This window comes from Muntiacus reevesi, chromosome X (genome assembly GCF_963930625.1).
Source record: "Muntiacus reevesi chromosome X, mMunRee1.1, whole genome shotgun sequence".
NCBI lineage: Eukaryota > Metazoa > Chordata > Mammalia > Artiodactyla > Cervidae > Muntiacus > Muntiacus reevesi.
Genome location: NC_089271.1, coordinates 84,313,984 through 84,330,828, shown reverse-complemented (window position 1 = coordinate 84,330,828; position 16,845 = coordinate 84,313,984). Strand labels below are relative to the sequence as shown.

At 35.5% G+C, this 16,845-nt stretch overlaps 1 pseudogene; it reads right to left on the bottom strand.

Annotated features, from left to right (window-relative positions):
* Positions 1 to 14,903: 14,903 nt before the first annotated feature.
* Positions 14,904 to 15,377, bottom strand: LOC136154558 (kinetochore protein Spc25 pseudogene; annotated as a pseudogene).
* Between the last annotated feature and the right edge of the window lie 1,468 nt (positions 15,378 to 16,845).

Here is a 16,845-nt window from a genome sequence, read left to right as displayed (position 1 = left end):
ACCTGAAACTAACACAACGTTGTTAGTTAGCTATACTCCAATATAAAATGAAAAGTTAAAAATAAATAAGCCATGAGGAAATATTTATACTTTTAATATTTAAATTTTTTAAAATGAAGTATAATTTATATATGGTGAACATCCCAATCTTAAGTATACTGTTCAATCTTGATACTATGTATCAAGATAGAGCAGTATCATCAATTAAAAGACTTCTCTGCTACCACATTTCAGTTAACAGTCTCCTCTGCAATATCAAAAGTACAAATTATTTGATTTCAATCACGAGTTAGTTTTACTCAACAATTATTTACCTTTTATTTATTTAAGTTATAATTTACATATAAGAAAATTCATCATTTTAAATGTATAATTCTGTGAGTTTTGGCAAGTGTATATTCTCATGTAACCACCTATCCAATCAAGATATAAAGCAATGTTATTACCTAACTGAATTATTTTTAGTTTGGACTTTCCAAAAATGCCATAAACAGAATAGTACAGTACCTTTTGAGTCTTCCTTCTTTTGAGATAAATGCATTTGAGGTTTTTCTGCATTGTGTATGCCAATAATTTATTCCTTTTTGCATTTAGGTTGTTTCAGTTTTGGATGATTGTGAATGTAGCTATTATGAACATTTACACATATATTTTTGTGTGTACATTCACTTCTAATTATATGAGCATGTGTGGAGTCTGCTTTAAATTCACATTGGTACATACCTAGGAGAGATATTGTGTGAAAGTTGTACAGTCGTGTCTGACGCTTTTTGACCCAATGGACTATATAGTCCATGGAATCCTCCAGGCCAGAATACTGGAGTGGGTAGCCTTTGCCTTCTCCAGGGGATCTTCCCAACCCAGGGAACGGACCCAGGTGTTGCACATTGCAGGCCAGTTCTTTACCAGCTGAGCCACCAGGGAAGCCCAGGAGAGATACTACTAGTCTGTATTTAACACTTTAAAAGTCAGCCAATTGGTTTCTCAAAGTGATTGTATGAGAGCACCAGTTACTCCAAATCTTGGACTGTATTTGGTATTATAAGTTTTAAAAAAGCACAATAAGCATTCATATATTGATATATTGCAATAATAATTTACTGTGTTTTAACTTGCATTTTATAATAATTATGTTGATCAACTAGTAGTGTTAATAATTTTTTATGTACATATTTTCCATTGTAATAATTTTTAGTTAAGTGTCTGTTTAAATATTTTGCCCAAGTTGTTTGGGATGGTATTTTTTATTATTGACTTTTGAGAGTTATTTATTATTCTGGATGTGATTACTTCATCACATATTTGATATAGAAATATTTTCTCATACTATGACTTTTTAATTCTCTTAATATTGTCTTTTAAAGAATGTAAGTTCTTAATTATGGTACAACCAAAAAAAAAAAAAAGAATGGAAATTTCTGTTACAGGAAAAATTGAGTTGTCCTTAATATATTTACTTTTAATCAAAGTGTATAAAGAATTTTTTCTGTGTTTTCATTGCAAAGTTTTATAGTTTTATACCTAAGCCTATAATCCATTTTAAGCAATTTTTACATAGGATGTGAAGGATAGATTAGAGTTCATTGTTTTATGGATATATGTTGAAAAGATTAACCTTTCTGCATTGAAAAACACTTGCACTCTTGTACTAAAATCAAATTTCTGGATTTTATTTTCTGTCTCATTGATCCATCATATTCCTATCCTTTAATTATTTTTTCTGAACTATATTAGTTTTTATAATATATACAGATATCCGAATGTTTGAGTTCAAATCTTTATTCTCCTTTTTCAAACTTCCTTTCTATATTATAGTTCTATTTCATTTCTATATAGCTTTTAGAATCTGCTTTTCAAGTTCCACAAAATCTTCCTTCAGAGACATTGATTAGAAGTGCAATAATATAAGTTATAATTTTGGAAAGAATTGACAGGTTAACAATATTGAATCTTCAAATTCACTACCACAGTATATTTCTACAACCTGCTGCTGAGTAGGGCCAAGACCCAGCATTACTGGCTGCACAGTGTGCATTTCCTGGGGTTGATCCTGGCCCTTGTGGGTCCTGGCGTGGCTGTCTACATGTCCTAGTAGTTCCCGGAGCTGGTGCTTGCCCACTGGTGGGCCTGTCCAGGTCCTTGGGCATCTTGTTGTGGGCCTGGGGATGCCAGGGACTGGTGCTGGCTTATTGTTGGGTGGGTAAACCCCTGGGACTAAGAGGCTAGAAAGAGGGATCCAAACTTTTGCTTCCAGTAGTAGTCTCCTCATGGTATAATAAGCTCCCAACATGGTTTCCACCAGTGTTTATGACCCAAGGGAAATCCTAGTTCCCCCCTGTCTCTCTGAGAGACTCTCCAAGATCATCAGGTGACTCTGACCCAGGTTCCTTTCAAACTCTGCACTGGGAATTGAAAAAAACATGTGAGATTTCGTGCATGTTCTTTAATAGCAGAGTCTCTATTTCCTAGAGTCCCCCAACTCTCTATAGAAAGATTATAGACTAGGTTTGCGAGTGTGGTGGTCTGATATATATATATAATTTTCAATTAACCCAGGCCTAAGTAAAAATACTTTTGCTTTAATATTTACTGTTTAAAAGTTTTCTGGTGTATTTGTGCTTACACTAAAACGAGCATAAATACATATTTTGTAGAATATCACTTTCTCTTTTAAATGTTTCACAGAGTAAACATGTGGAAACAAATGAAATAAACTAGATTAAATGTGACTGAGTCATTCACAAACATATTATCTTCTATGTGCCAAATATGTCATGATTTTGGCTCTTAGAACTCATAAATTAGTGGGAGAACCTAATTAACAATGCCTTATTTCCTAATATTAATATCAAATATTAGAGACAGTGTTTCACTCTGAAGGTTTCAGGAATCTAGGCAGGAAATACCTACAGACATAGAATATATTCGTGACTTTCACAAAGTTTCTTCCATTTCAATTCTAGCTTCAGACCCTTGATTAAGTAGACATAAGGTTTCTCATTTGCATTTCTAATATCTGATCCTGTCTCCTTCTTACTTTTATTTGCCATCTGTTTCATGTTTAGACTTTAGTACTCTACTTGCTCCTGAGCTTCTTTTTGAGTTGAGTATTGACAAATTTGGGTTGTCTTCAAGGCAGAATATCATTACATATTTGCATATGAAAAAAGTTATGGGAGCAGAAAGAAAGAAGTAATTAACTGAATGTTCAGAGTCCTCTTATGCCATGACTTGAGTACATAGTTGCTTTAAAAAAGTCCGTATTATTGCCCTGTTTGCTTATGATTTGAGTTTTCCTACAAGGCATCGGATTAATTGATTAGTCCATTGGGTTCTGCTTAGTGATGTCTTGGTTTTTGTTTTGCTTGTTTGTTTGTTTGATTTAATTTTCCGCTTTGCTTTACATTTGATAAAGTTAAGTGAGCAACAGATTCTGACTTCTGAGCAACAGAATACCTGTAAACAAGAATAAATTTCAAAAAGAAAGAGCTGGGTCAAAACAACTGATGTAATCAGACAGGCTAGGTTGAAAAGATAATCGAGCTCTTATAATATTAGTGGCAAGTAAAGTTGTACTTACTTGAATAGCAGTGGGGACCCAGAAGAGGTGATACAGGAAGGACAGTTGAAATGAACCATTTGACTCCAATAAAATAATACTGTACAAAACTAATTGATAATATTAAATAACAAAGATTGAAACATAGCTGTTTTTAAAAGTTTTCAATGCTTAAGTCTTCAGTCTTATATATTTGATATCAGTTAACATTTATTTATTTGGGTGGATCTGTGAACTGTGCTTTTACCTAGAGGAAGTATTTCCAATTTGAGCTAATACACTGAGCTAAGATCATTTCAGCACTTGTTCATTGCTCTGGAATGAGTAAATCCACTTAAAAATTGAAACAAATACTTTTGAGCCTTGACTTTTTTCTTTAAATGTCCAGTATCTTTCCCTGAATTATACACTTGGAGAATAGCTATGTATGGCAAACTTGAATATGACCAATTTTAACACCTAGAAACTTGCATGTAATTTCTCTTTGTTTCCTCAAAATACACAGATGTATTCACTTTTTGTTACATAGCTGAGAAATTTTTGAACTGTAAATAGTCATTTATTCTTCATTTAAAACATACCTTTTCAACACTAGACCCTAGGGTATATTAAGCAAATTCAAACTGATAAATTAATTGGCATAAATGGGCATAGATTTATGCCAATATACTATTCTATAGCTCATGGCTCTAGTCCAAGATTTTGCACACAGGATGCAATTCATCAAAGTATATCATGGGTCATTTCTAGAATTATGCTGAGATGCTGGTTATTCTTTGCTATGGGAGAAGCATAGAAAAATGTAGGAACTCATTTAAAAATTACAGATCTAAAGTAATGTACAGAGCAGAGATTGCAGCTTTCTTACTTCTTGGTAATAGAACAGTGGTTTGTGCACTTAGCCTTATATTTATAGCTGAGACATTATTCAGGGCTAATTGGTATTTTATGAATTGGCATCAATCATTGATGTATTAGAATAATTCAGAGAAGAGCAACACAAATGATTAAAAGCTAATGGGGTTGACACATGTAAAAGATTAAAAGACTAAATGCATTTTATTTGGCCAAATAATATCTTAGGGAGGTATATTGTTTCATTTTATGTGTAACCTGGCTAAACCATGCTACCCATGTGTTTGGTCAAACACAAATTGATATTACTCATAAGGTATTTTTTTAGATGAGATTAATATTTAAATCAGTAGACTTTGAGGAAAGCAGATTAATGTCCATAATGTGAGTGTATCTCTTCTAATCAGTTGAAGGCCTTAAGCGAAATCAGACTGCAAATCTCTCAGAAAGGAGAAATTTGGCTTCCATACTATTTTTGGATTTAGGCTGCAACCATAACTCTTCACTGGGCCTCCAGACTGATAGCTTATCCTTCAGATTTTGGAGTTGCCAGCCTACAAAATCACTTGAGTCATTTATTTAAAACAAACCTCTCGCTCTCTGTTGGTTTTGTTTCTTTGGAGAACTCTAATACCGGAGTTAAACCTAAGAGTATAACCTCCATGTATTGGAAGTGGGAAAATAGTTATGAAAGTAAAAGAGGGCTCCTATACCTAGGAGGAATGGGATGAAGTGTAGTAAAATCAAACAGTGATTGACAATAAAAATATTGTGTAATTATTAGCTATATTGCTATTCTCATCAATATTATGCAATATTCATATACTATAATAAACATATACAAATTGTATCATAAATTAATTTATATAAAAGAAATGATGAAATCTGTTCTCAACAAAACTAACCTTAAGGTGCAACTAAAATCGATACACTTCCATTATTATTGTGTGTGCTTCTGTGTCCCTGTGTGTTTGTGCGTATGGTCATTGAGGTTTGAAAGTCAACTGCACAGACTCATTTTCATATTTAACTAAAATCTCTTTGACTTCTATCTTTTTATATTAAAATTCATTTCACTTATTGGGCATCTATGACTAAGTCACAATGTTAAGCTACTATATCAACTCATCAAAATGAGTAAAATAGAAATGTCTTCTCTCAAAGTGCTTAAAATCTTGTAAGAGAGTGATCACTAATTACATGCCATTTCAACGTAAATTAAGCTTGATAAACATCATAATGGAAACAAAGACAAGTGGCTTATATCTATAGGGAAGGGATTATTTCCTTGTGGGGAGATCAAGGAAAACTTTATAGAAGAAATTGCCTTTGAACTTTCCCTTTTTGAGGATTCATAAAACTTCAGTAGGGGGATATGAATAGTATTACATATCAGGCAAAAAGATTAACTTAAACAAAGTAATGGAGACAGAGTGTAAGTTAACTTTAACAAGCAGTCTAATATGATTTGGATATAAATTATGTAAGCAATATATATAGCTAGCAATATATGTATACATTGCAATAATACTGCAAATGTAAGTAGGAGCTGGGCCATCTCTAATGGCCCTGATTCAAGGGATTAGATCTGTTAGACAGAGTGACTAAAGAACTATGGATAGAGGTTCATGACATTGTACGGGGGGGGGGGGGGTGGTGACTCTACATATGACTATCACCAGATGGTCAATACTGAAATCAGATTGATTATATACTTTTCAGCCAAAGATGAAGAAGTTCTACACAGTCAGCAAAAACAAGACTAGGAGCTGACTATGGCTGAGATCATGAACTCCTTATTGCAAAATTCAGACTTAAATTGAAGAAAATAGGGAAAACCACTAGTCCATTCAAGTATGACTTAAATCAAATCCCTTACGATTGATTATACACTGGAAGTGACCAATAGACTCAAGGTATTAGATCAGATAGAGAGAGGGCCTGAAGAACTATGGATGGAGGTTCATAACATTGTATAGGAGGTAGTGACCAAAACCAAAGAAAAAGAAAGACAAGAAGGCAAAGTGGTTGTCTGAGGAGGCTTTACAAATAGCTAGGGGGGGAAGAGAAGGGAAAGGGAAGGGAGAAAGGGAAAGATATACTCATCTGAATGCAGAGTTCCAGAGAATAGCAAGGATAGATAAGAAGGTCTTCTTAAATGAACAATACAAAAAAAAAAAAAAAAAGGAAAACAATAGAATGGGAAAGACTAGAGATTTCTTCAAGAAAATTGGAAATATCAAGGAAATGTTTCAGGCAAGGATGGGCAGAATAAAGGACTACAACTAAGCTGTATATTGTCACCCTGCTTATTTAACTTATATGCAGAGTATGTCGCACAAAATACCAGGCTGGATGAAGCACTAGCTGAAATCAAGATTGCTGGGAGAAATATCAACAACCGCTGATATGCAGATGATACCACTCTAATGGCAGGAAAATGAAGAGGAACTAAATAGTCTCTTGATGAGGGTGAAAAAGGAGAGTGTGCAAGCTGATTTGAAACTCAACATTAAAAAATCTAAGATCATGGCATTCGGTCCCATCACTTCATGGCAAATAGAAGAAAAAAGTGCAAGCAGTGAGAGATTTTATTTTCTTGGACTCCAAAATCACTGTGGATAGTGACTGCAGCCATAAAATTAAAAGACTCTTGCTCCATGGAAGGAAAGCTATCACAAACCTGGACAGAAGACAATATTAAAAAGCAGAGACATCACTTTGGCAACAAAGATCTGTATAGTCAAAGCTATGGTTTTTCCAGTAGTCATGTATGGATGTGAGAGCTGGACAATAAAGGAAAGTGAGCACTGAAGAATTGATGCTTTCAAATTGTGGTGCTGGATAAGACTCTTGAGAATCACTTGGATTGCAAAGAGATCAAGCCAGTCAGTCCTAAAGGAAATCAACCCTGACAATTCACTGGAAGGAGTGATACTGAAGCCAAAACTCCAATACTTTGGCTACCTGATACGAAGAGGAAAATACTCTGATGCTGGGAAAGGCTGAGGGCAGGAAAAGGGGACGACAGAGAATGAGATGGTTGGATGGCATCACTGACTCAATAAACATGAATTTGAGCAAACTCCAGGAGACAATGGAGGAAAGAGGAGCCTGGTGTGCTGCAGTCTGTAGGGTCACAAAGAGTCAGACATGAGTTAACGACTGAACAGCAAAAAACAGCATTTCATTTTTCAAATTTAGGCACGTGCTCCATTTGGAAGATGTCAACTCTGAGTGAGTTGACAATTTTGGACACTCTGGTGTTGTTTATATGTTTCAAAGGAAGGAAGTATGTGCTCCAAAGTCAGGTGCTTTTTGTACCTTTAAATAAACCTTTCCCTCAATATTAGTGTTTACGATAGTTGAAATGTCAGATGTTGCATGAGATTAAGTTCAGTATTGTTAATTGGTTAGAGGTAGCTCTGGACAATGCATTTGGGAGCAACTGGAACAATGTCTTTTTGTTAAAAGACAACTTTTAACTTTTGTTAAAAGGTAACGTTTTTTTTTTTTTAAAGGTAAGATGGAAAGACACTGCTCAAGTCCACCTACTGTAAAAGGCCTTCCTATTTATCCTTCATTTGGAATCACTCTCGAGTCTGTCTATCTTTTTCACCCATTGCCTTTTGTTACAATAACTGTACATGTTACCCTCTACCTTAAGTTTAGGCTCTAGTCAGTGCTTATTTGGTGTTTATTGAATGGATAGAAATTAATTTTAGTTTAAGATTTTATTTTCTATAAAGTAACAACACAAGACTTATTGAAATGGACTTATCATTTAGTATTAGGAATGTGGCCTGGTTCAAATAGGACATTTATCTTTCCCCTCAACCTGGGCTACCAGACACAGATTCTCTTATTGGAAATAGATCATTTTGGTCATCTATTGAGGCTTAACTCTAACAAGCAGGCTGATCTCCACTTCTTGGTTACTCTATAGGATCATTGCTAAAATGATCCAAACCCTTATGGAAAGAAAAGAGAAGTATCTAATCAGAGACAGATAAATTCAAGGAGACTTGCATTCATCCATGAATTTTTGCATCTCTTACTTCCCCCTACTAGAGAAATGATAGCTTTTAAGTCAATGTAGGAGCCAGTGAGTTGGGCACCTGAAAGCTGAATTTGTCCCCCTTCAAACTTATCAATCTGATCTATGCAAGGTGCCAAAGTCTCTAATAAGAAAATCTCTGTCTTGGAAAGGGGGTGTAATTTTACTTGTCATTATGTTGGATTGCCTAATGTATCATCTCCTCTTTTATGTCTTTGAGGAATGACCTCAGGCTTCTCCCTATCAATAGATAACGTGATTCAAAACTTCTCTTTTTATGTATTCAGTCTCACCTATAATTATCCTATAAAAAATAGATAATGAAATTCAGTGAGTGGAGATAACAGTGAGAAAGAGAGTTAATTCCAGGGGATAAAGTACTATGGCAAGTAGAATGTTGCCTCTAGTCGAGTAATTTCTGTTAATGTCACTAATTATTTTATTGTGCCCTGTTCTTTGGAGGGAGATCTATTAGAGTCCTTCAAAGGTTGACTTCAAGGTAACTAGGCAGTACTACATTCAAAAGTTTCACTTGTGTCCACATTTCCAATCAGTGATATATCTATGCTAATATAATTATTATAATGCTATATATTATAGTGCTAATTAGGCCACTATCACAGACCAGATCCTCCTAAAACAGCAGCAGTAGTAATCGCTCTTATTTATTGAGTGCTTACTGTGTGCCAAGCTTTTAATGTGAATTATCTCATTTAATCATCTTGGTAAAGTTGTGAAGTATTATTACAAACCTATCCTCTTAATCACATTATCCTACTGCATGTAGAACATTGACACCAGAAAAGCACCCCATCATGTAAGGCTGATGTCTTATGGGAATGTGCCTTGAACAAGAGCAATGTAGTCATAACAGCATATACCATCACCACTTCTGGAAAGATAATTTTAAGTGATTTTGGATATGGTTTCAGCCTCATCAAGTGACGAATAGCAACTTTTGTTTTTTAACCTTCATCCCATTAAGGCATAATGCTTTGGATTATTAAAATAGCCAAATTAAATATCATAGGACCTGAAAATCCTATGGCTAGACTACAAATGTATTTATCTGAGAACCAGGAAGAATTTCCATGGAAAAGAAAGATACCACTGTAACACAGTTGCTGAATTTTCTCTTGTGACTATAGCTCAATTTCAGTCAATGCATCACTTCTGATATTCTGCAAGCTTTATTTTTTTTTCACATTGTAGCATTTATATTAATGTTTATTTTTTAAATTAATTTTAATTGGACGGTATTATGTTTTTGCCATACATCAACATGAATTGGCCACAAGTGTACATGCGTCTCTCCCATACTGAACCCCCCCTTCCCACCTCCCTCCCTACCCCATCCCTCTGGGTTGTCCCAGAGCACAGGCTTGGGTGCCATACTTCATCATCCAACATGCACTGGTCATCTATTTTACATATGGTAATGTACATGTTTCAATGCTATTCTCTCAAATCATCCCACCCTCGCCTTCTCCCACTGAGTCCAAAAGTCTGTTATTTACCTATATCTCCTTTGCTGCCCTGCATGTAGGATCATATATTTCATAAATTCTAAATTTCATATATATGTGTTAATATTCAGTATTTATCTCTCTCTTTCTGACTTACTTCACTCTGTATAACAGACTCCAGCTTCATCCACCTCCTTAGAACTAACTCAAATGCATTCATTTTTATAGCTGAGTAATATTCCATTGTGTATAAGTACCACAACTTCATTATCCATTCAACTGCTGATGGACATCTAGGTTGTTTCCGTGTCCTAGCTATTGTAAATAGTGCTTCAGTGAACACTGGGGGTACTTGTGTCTCTTTCAGTTCTGGTTTCCCCAGGGTATATGGCCAGCAGTGGGATTGCTGGACCATATGGCAGTTCTATTCCCAGTTTTTGAAGGAATCCCCATACCCTTCTCCATAATGGCTGTGCCAGTTTGCATTCCTACCAACAGTGTAAGAGGGTTCCCTTTTCTTCACATTCTCTCCAGCATTTATTTTTTGTACAATTTTTGATGATGGTCATCCTGACCAGTGTGCAATAACATCTCATTTTGGTTTTGATTTGTATTTCTTTAATAATGAGTGACATTGAACATATTTTCATCTGTTTATTCAGTTCAGTTCAGTTCAGTTGCTCAGTCGTGTCTGAGTCTTTGCGACTCCATGAATCATAGCACACCAGGCCTACCTGTCCATCACCAACTCCCAGAGTTCACTCAAAATCATGTCCATCGAGTCGGTGATGCCATCCAGCCATCTCATCCTCTGTCGTCCCCTTCTCCTCCTGCCCCCAATCCCTCCCAGCATTAAGGACTTTTCCAGTGAGTCAACTCTTCACATGAGGTGGCCAAAATATTGGAGTTTCAACTTCAACATCAATCCTTCCAATGAACACCCAGGACTGATCTCCTTCAGGATGGACTGGTTGGATCTCCTTGCAGTCCAAGGGACTCTCAAGAGTCTTCTCCAACACCACAGTTCAAAAGCATCAATTCTTAGGCACTCAGCTTTCTTCACAGTCCAACTCTCACATCCATACATGACCACTGGAAAAACCATATCCTTGATTAGATGGACCTTTGTAGGCAATGTATTGTCTCTGTTTTTTAATATGCTTATCTAGGTTGGTCATAACTTTCCTTCCAAGGAGTAAGCATCTTTTAATTTCATGACTGCAATCACCATTTGCAGTGATTTTGGAGCCCCAAAAAATAAAGTCTGACACTGTTTCCACTGTTTTCCCATCTATTTCTCATGAAGTGATGGGGCCAGATGCCATGATATTAGTTTTCTGAATGTTGAGCCTTAAGTCAACTTTTTCACTCTGTTCCTTCACATTCATCAAGAGGCTAATTAGTCCTTCTTCACTCTCTGCCATAAGGGTGGTGTCATCTGCATATCTGAGATTGTTGATATTTCTCCCAGTAATCTTGATTCCAGCTTGTGTTTCCTCCAGCCCAGCATTGCTCATGATGTACTCTGCATATATACATATGTCTTCCTTGGAGAAATGTCTGTTTAGGCCTTTTGCCTACTTTTTGATTGAGTTGTTCATTTTTCTAGGATTGAGCCACATGAGCTGCTTGTATATTGTGGAGATTAATTCTTTGTCAGCTGTTTTGTTTGCTATTATTTTCTCCCATTCTTAGGGCTGTATTTTCACCTTGCTTATATTTTCCTTCATTTTGCAAAGCTGTTTAAGTTTAATTAGGTCCCATTTATTTATTTTTGCTTTTAGTTACATTACTCTGGGAAGTGGGTGATAGACGATCCTGCTATGATTTATGTTGGAGAGTGTTCTGCCTCTGTTTTGCTCTAATAATTTTATAGTTTCTGGTCTTACATTTAGGTCTTTAATCCATTTTGAGTTTATTTTTGTTGTATGGGTTTAGAAAGTGTTCTCGCTTCATTCTTTTACACGTAGTTGACCAGTTTTCCCAGCACCACCTGTTGAAGAGACTATGTTTTCTCCATTTTATATTTTTCCCTCTTTGCCAAAGATAAGGTGCCCATAGTTGTATGGATTTGTCTGTGGACTTTCTATTTTGTTCTGTTGATCTATATTTCTGTCTTTGTGCCACTACCATTCTGTCTTGATAACTGTAGCTTTGTAGTATAGTCTGATGTCAGGAAAGTTGATTCTTCCAGTTCCATTTTTCTTTCTTAAGATTGCTTTGGCTATTTGGGATCTTTTGTGTTTCCATACAAACTGTGAAATTGTTGTTCTAGTTCTGTGAAAAATACCATTGGTAGTTTGATAGGGTTTGCATGGAATATATAGATTGCTTTGAGTATTATATTCATTTTCACTTTATTGGTTCTTCCAATCCACGAACATGGTATATTTCTCCACTTATTTGTGTCATCTTTGATTTCTTTCATCCGTGTTCTATATTTTTCTGAATGTAGGTTTTTTGTTTCTTTAGGTAAATTTATTCCAAGTATTTTATTCTTTTCATTGTGATGGTGAATGGTATTGTTTCCTTAATTTCTCTTTCTGATTTTTCATCATCAGCATATAGGAATGCAAGGGATTTCTATGTATTACTTTTATATCCTGTGACATTATTCATTGATTAGCTCTAATATGAAATTCTGCAAGTTTTAAAGGAACTCGAAAAAATCGCTATAGGCCAGTAGTTGCATGTATGTATGTCTGTGTTTGTGGTATATGAGTGTTAGCATTATCTCTAATTATCTGTCACTTTCTGGTTTTGTCCTTTGATTAAGAAATGATAAGTGAGATTACAAATTCTGGTAGCTAGAAAAATATACGTTTGAAATATGCTAGTTTAAGTTACAAATATCCAGGACAAATTTAATTTGTATGAGGCACTTAATATCTTTCTGGAAAGCCAATTCAGCTGTATTTTTGTTATACCAAATGGATTTAATGAGATACACCAAATGCTTTATTAGATATGCATAGTATTGAAGTTAGAAGCAACATTCTGAATTTTTCTTAATCTTTGATTAGTTTTTTTAATTCTTCTTGATATTTCTTATCAGTGGGCATAACAAAACTAAAAATGAAGCATCTTGTGCTGGAAGATGATCTCTTGGAGGGCAGGATGCATGATTCTGTGTCAGGAGCCAGTGGAAGATTTTAGACAAATTGATAAGGCTGACAAATTTGTGTTTGTTGCTCTTCCATGCTTTTTTCTTTTCTTTTTATTTTTTGTTCCTCCCCTACTTCTACTCTTCTTGTCTTATCCTTTTGATGTTTCTTCCCTAAGTCCTGAGATCAAGGCTGCTGAGTATAGTTGTTTAGATTATGTACTTCACAAGGGCACTGCACATAAAGGGGTTACCAGTTACATTGTATGTATCTTGGATTTGTATATTTTCTACAAATTTCTGAAATATAGCACTAAAGTGTCTTGGTCTAAACAAACAAATATAATATGAAATCTTTTTGAAAGATGGAAGTAAAGTTTCCTAAGGAAAAATAACTTTATAATAGATTACAAATTCAGCCTATAAAGTGAAAGGGGTGTATGTTCTAAACTACTCTCAAAATACCATAGGAAGACATATGTTTACAAATAATAAATAAAACCATAATTAGATCTATATGACTATTTTATCTGCTAGTATATGGAATATATCACTATTTTCCTTGCTTGTGTGTAGAAGAATTCATTGACTTGTTGTAAAAGATCATGGCTACAAAATAATATACTTCTGGACACTTAGATTTGCATATAGGACGTCAGAAAATTTACATCCTATATGGTGTGCAAGGCCACTGACTAAAGGATGAAAACAGTCCACTCTTAGTCTAATTCTCAAAGAATGCCTTGGCAGGCAAATTACCAGTATAACTTATACTGTTTTTTTCTCTCTCGCTATCTCTATTCATGTACAGTGGAATTGGTATAAGTTAAAAACAAAAAGAAAAGACAATGCAAGCTCAGAATATTTTTGGTCTGAATGGGTATTTTAATGTTCCCCAAATCATGCCATGCTGGATTTTACAAGGAAGCTTGTCTCAGTGGGATACAGGGGACAAATCAATGGATATCTGTTTGATTATTTATAAAGTGCTCATGGTATATGAGCAAAAATCAGTATGAAACAGCTTTCAGGACCTTAACATTTCTTTGCATACCATACCATCAGTTTTAATAATGAAACACCACTTTTGCCTATTCTTCAAATATTTTCTACTTTTTAGATAAACCTAATGCTGAAGCTGAAACTCCAGTGCTTTGGCCACCTCATGTGAAGAGTTGACTCATTGGAAAAGACCCTGATGCTCAGAGGGATTGGGGGCAGGAGGAGAAGGGGACGACAGAGGATGAGATGGCTGGATGGCATCACTGACAGGATGGATATGAGTTTGAGTAAACCCTGGGAGTTGGTGATGGACAGGGAGGCCTGACATGCTGAGATTCATGGAGTCTCAAAGAGTCAGACACAACTGAGCGACTGAACTGAACTAATGAATAATTGACTTCCCCAGTAGCTTAGCAGTAAAGAATTCACCTACAATGCAGAAGCTGCAGGAGATGCAGTTTCCACCCCTGGGTGGGGAAGATCCCCATGGAAGAGGGCATGACAACCAACTCCAGTTTTCTTGCCTGGAGAATCACATAGACAAGACAGGCCTGGCGGACTATAGTCAATAGAATTGCAAAGAGTAAGACACAACTAAAGGGACTTAGCACACACGCAATGAATAACTAGGAATTCTAAGAAGTGACACAATAGAGATGCGATATGATAGTAAGAAAATGGAAAATTTTGACTTGGAAAAAAGCATCTCGTCTTCCCCATTTTATAGGTTACAGTAACCTTGCCCGGAGATATTTGATTAATGACTTACTTGTCTAGGGCCACAATTTAAGCAACTGTCATACATTAATCTATCTATCTGCCTATCCTCCTTTTTTATGGTTTTTACATACTGTTTATATATTAATTATAAACCATAGCAGCAAAAGCTTTCTGAACTTCGGCAAGAAAAGCCAAAAAATTGTTAGTCTTCTTTATCTTTTCTTGAAATTCTGCTAGGCACTCAAGATGAGGAGCACTATCTGACACTTCATAGTCTCTTGCTTCATTTAGGCACAGGGAAAACACAAATGGGCTATCAGGATGCTTAGGGTCAATACTCGTGAATATAAACTGCAATTTATCACCATAAATTTTTGAATTTCTAGTCCAAATTGATCTTTATACAAATCTGCAGATTTCTGTAACCTTTTAACCTCTCTTCACTTGTTAATAGGGGAAAGAGTTTTCTTCTCTCTAGCATATTCTTGCTTAAGATTCTGGATATTTGCAGTCAGTGCCTCCACTTCCTGTTTTTTGTTTGTTTGTTTGCTTTTACTTCAGCAATCAATTTAATAAATTCTCTTTTTTTCCCCCTTGAATGAGCTTATTCTGCATTCTATCTGTCTATCCTCTTGATGAAGGTGAAAGAGGAGAGTGAAAAAACTGGTTTAAAACTAAACATTCAAAAAAACTAAGATTGTGGTATCAGGTCCCATCACTTAATGGCAAATAGATGGGGGAAAAATGGAAACAGTGACACATTTTATTTTCTTGGACTCCAAAATCATTGTGGATGGTGACTGCAGCCATGAAATTAAAAAACATTTGTTCCTTGGAAGAAAAGCTATGACAAACTTAGGCAGCATATTAAAAAGCAATGACATCACTTTGCCAACAAAGGTCCATATGGTCAAAGCTATGGTTTCTTCAGTAGTTATGTACAGATGTGAAAATTGGACCATAAAGAAGGCTGAGAACTGAATAACTGATGCTTTCAAATTGTGGTTCTGGAGAAGATTCTTGAGAGTCCCTTGGACAGCAAAGAGGTCAAACCAGTCAATCCTAAAGGAAATCAACATTGAATATTCACTGGAAGGACTGAAGCTGAAGCTGAAGCTCCAATACTTTGGCCACCTGATGCAAAGAACCAATTCATTGGGAAAGACCCTGATGCTGAGAAAGATTGAATGCAGGAAGAGAAGGGGAGTGTCAGAGGATGAGATGGTTGGATGGCATCATCGACACAATGAACATGGTTTTGAGCAAACTCCAGTAGATAGTTTAGGACAGGGAAGCCTGGAGTGCTGCAGTCCACAGGGTCACAAAGAGGCAGACAGGACTGAGTGACTGAAGAACAAAACTCTTCCTATCTATCCATCCATTTATTCAGTCACAATGTATTGAATATCTCATATGTAGCAGTAACAGAATGATACACTCAGATACAAACACGAATTAGGAACCTCAAGGGTATTATGACCTAGAAAGAGCCATAAAAGGTCATTATTTCCTGTGTCATATTGTTATGATATGAATATGAAGAGGGAATAGAAGGGAGTACAAAAGAATGTTACAATATTTACCTTGAGGTGGAAAGGGCTGTCAGATAAACAATCCTGGAGGATATAATACATAAAGTAGAAGACAATGAACAGACTAGAGTAAACCAAAAGGAAATTTGTCAGAGGAAAGAAGGAGCAAAGGCATGGAGATGAGAAGAATCACGATGTGTGGTTTGTGTGTGTGTGTGTTTGAGCTGCATGCAGTTTAGTCTTGGATTAGGAGTGTATATTGTCAGTCAAATTTGAGGGTAGGTGGGTGTGACTAAAGAATGTGGCAGAGACAATAATGGAAATGTTAGTAGTTTGTGTTTAAAATCCTGGACTTTATTCTAGAGCTTATCAAGAAATAAGTCTTATATTTTCTGTGAAATATCTGGAAAATCATTTCTAAAATTTCTAGAAATATTTTAAATATGCATATTATCATAGTCTTAGGAATAAAACTCCAACAACAAAGCTTGTCTACTAAAAAAATAATGGTAAGAGTGTTTTAGAATAAAATGAATTTCAAGATATATTAA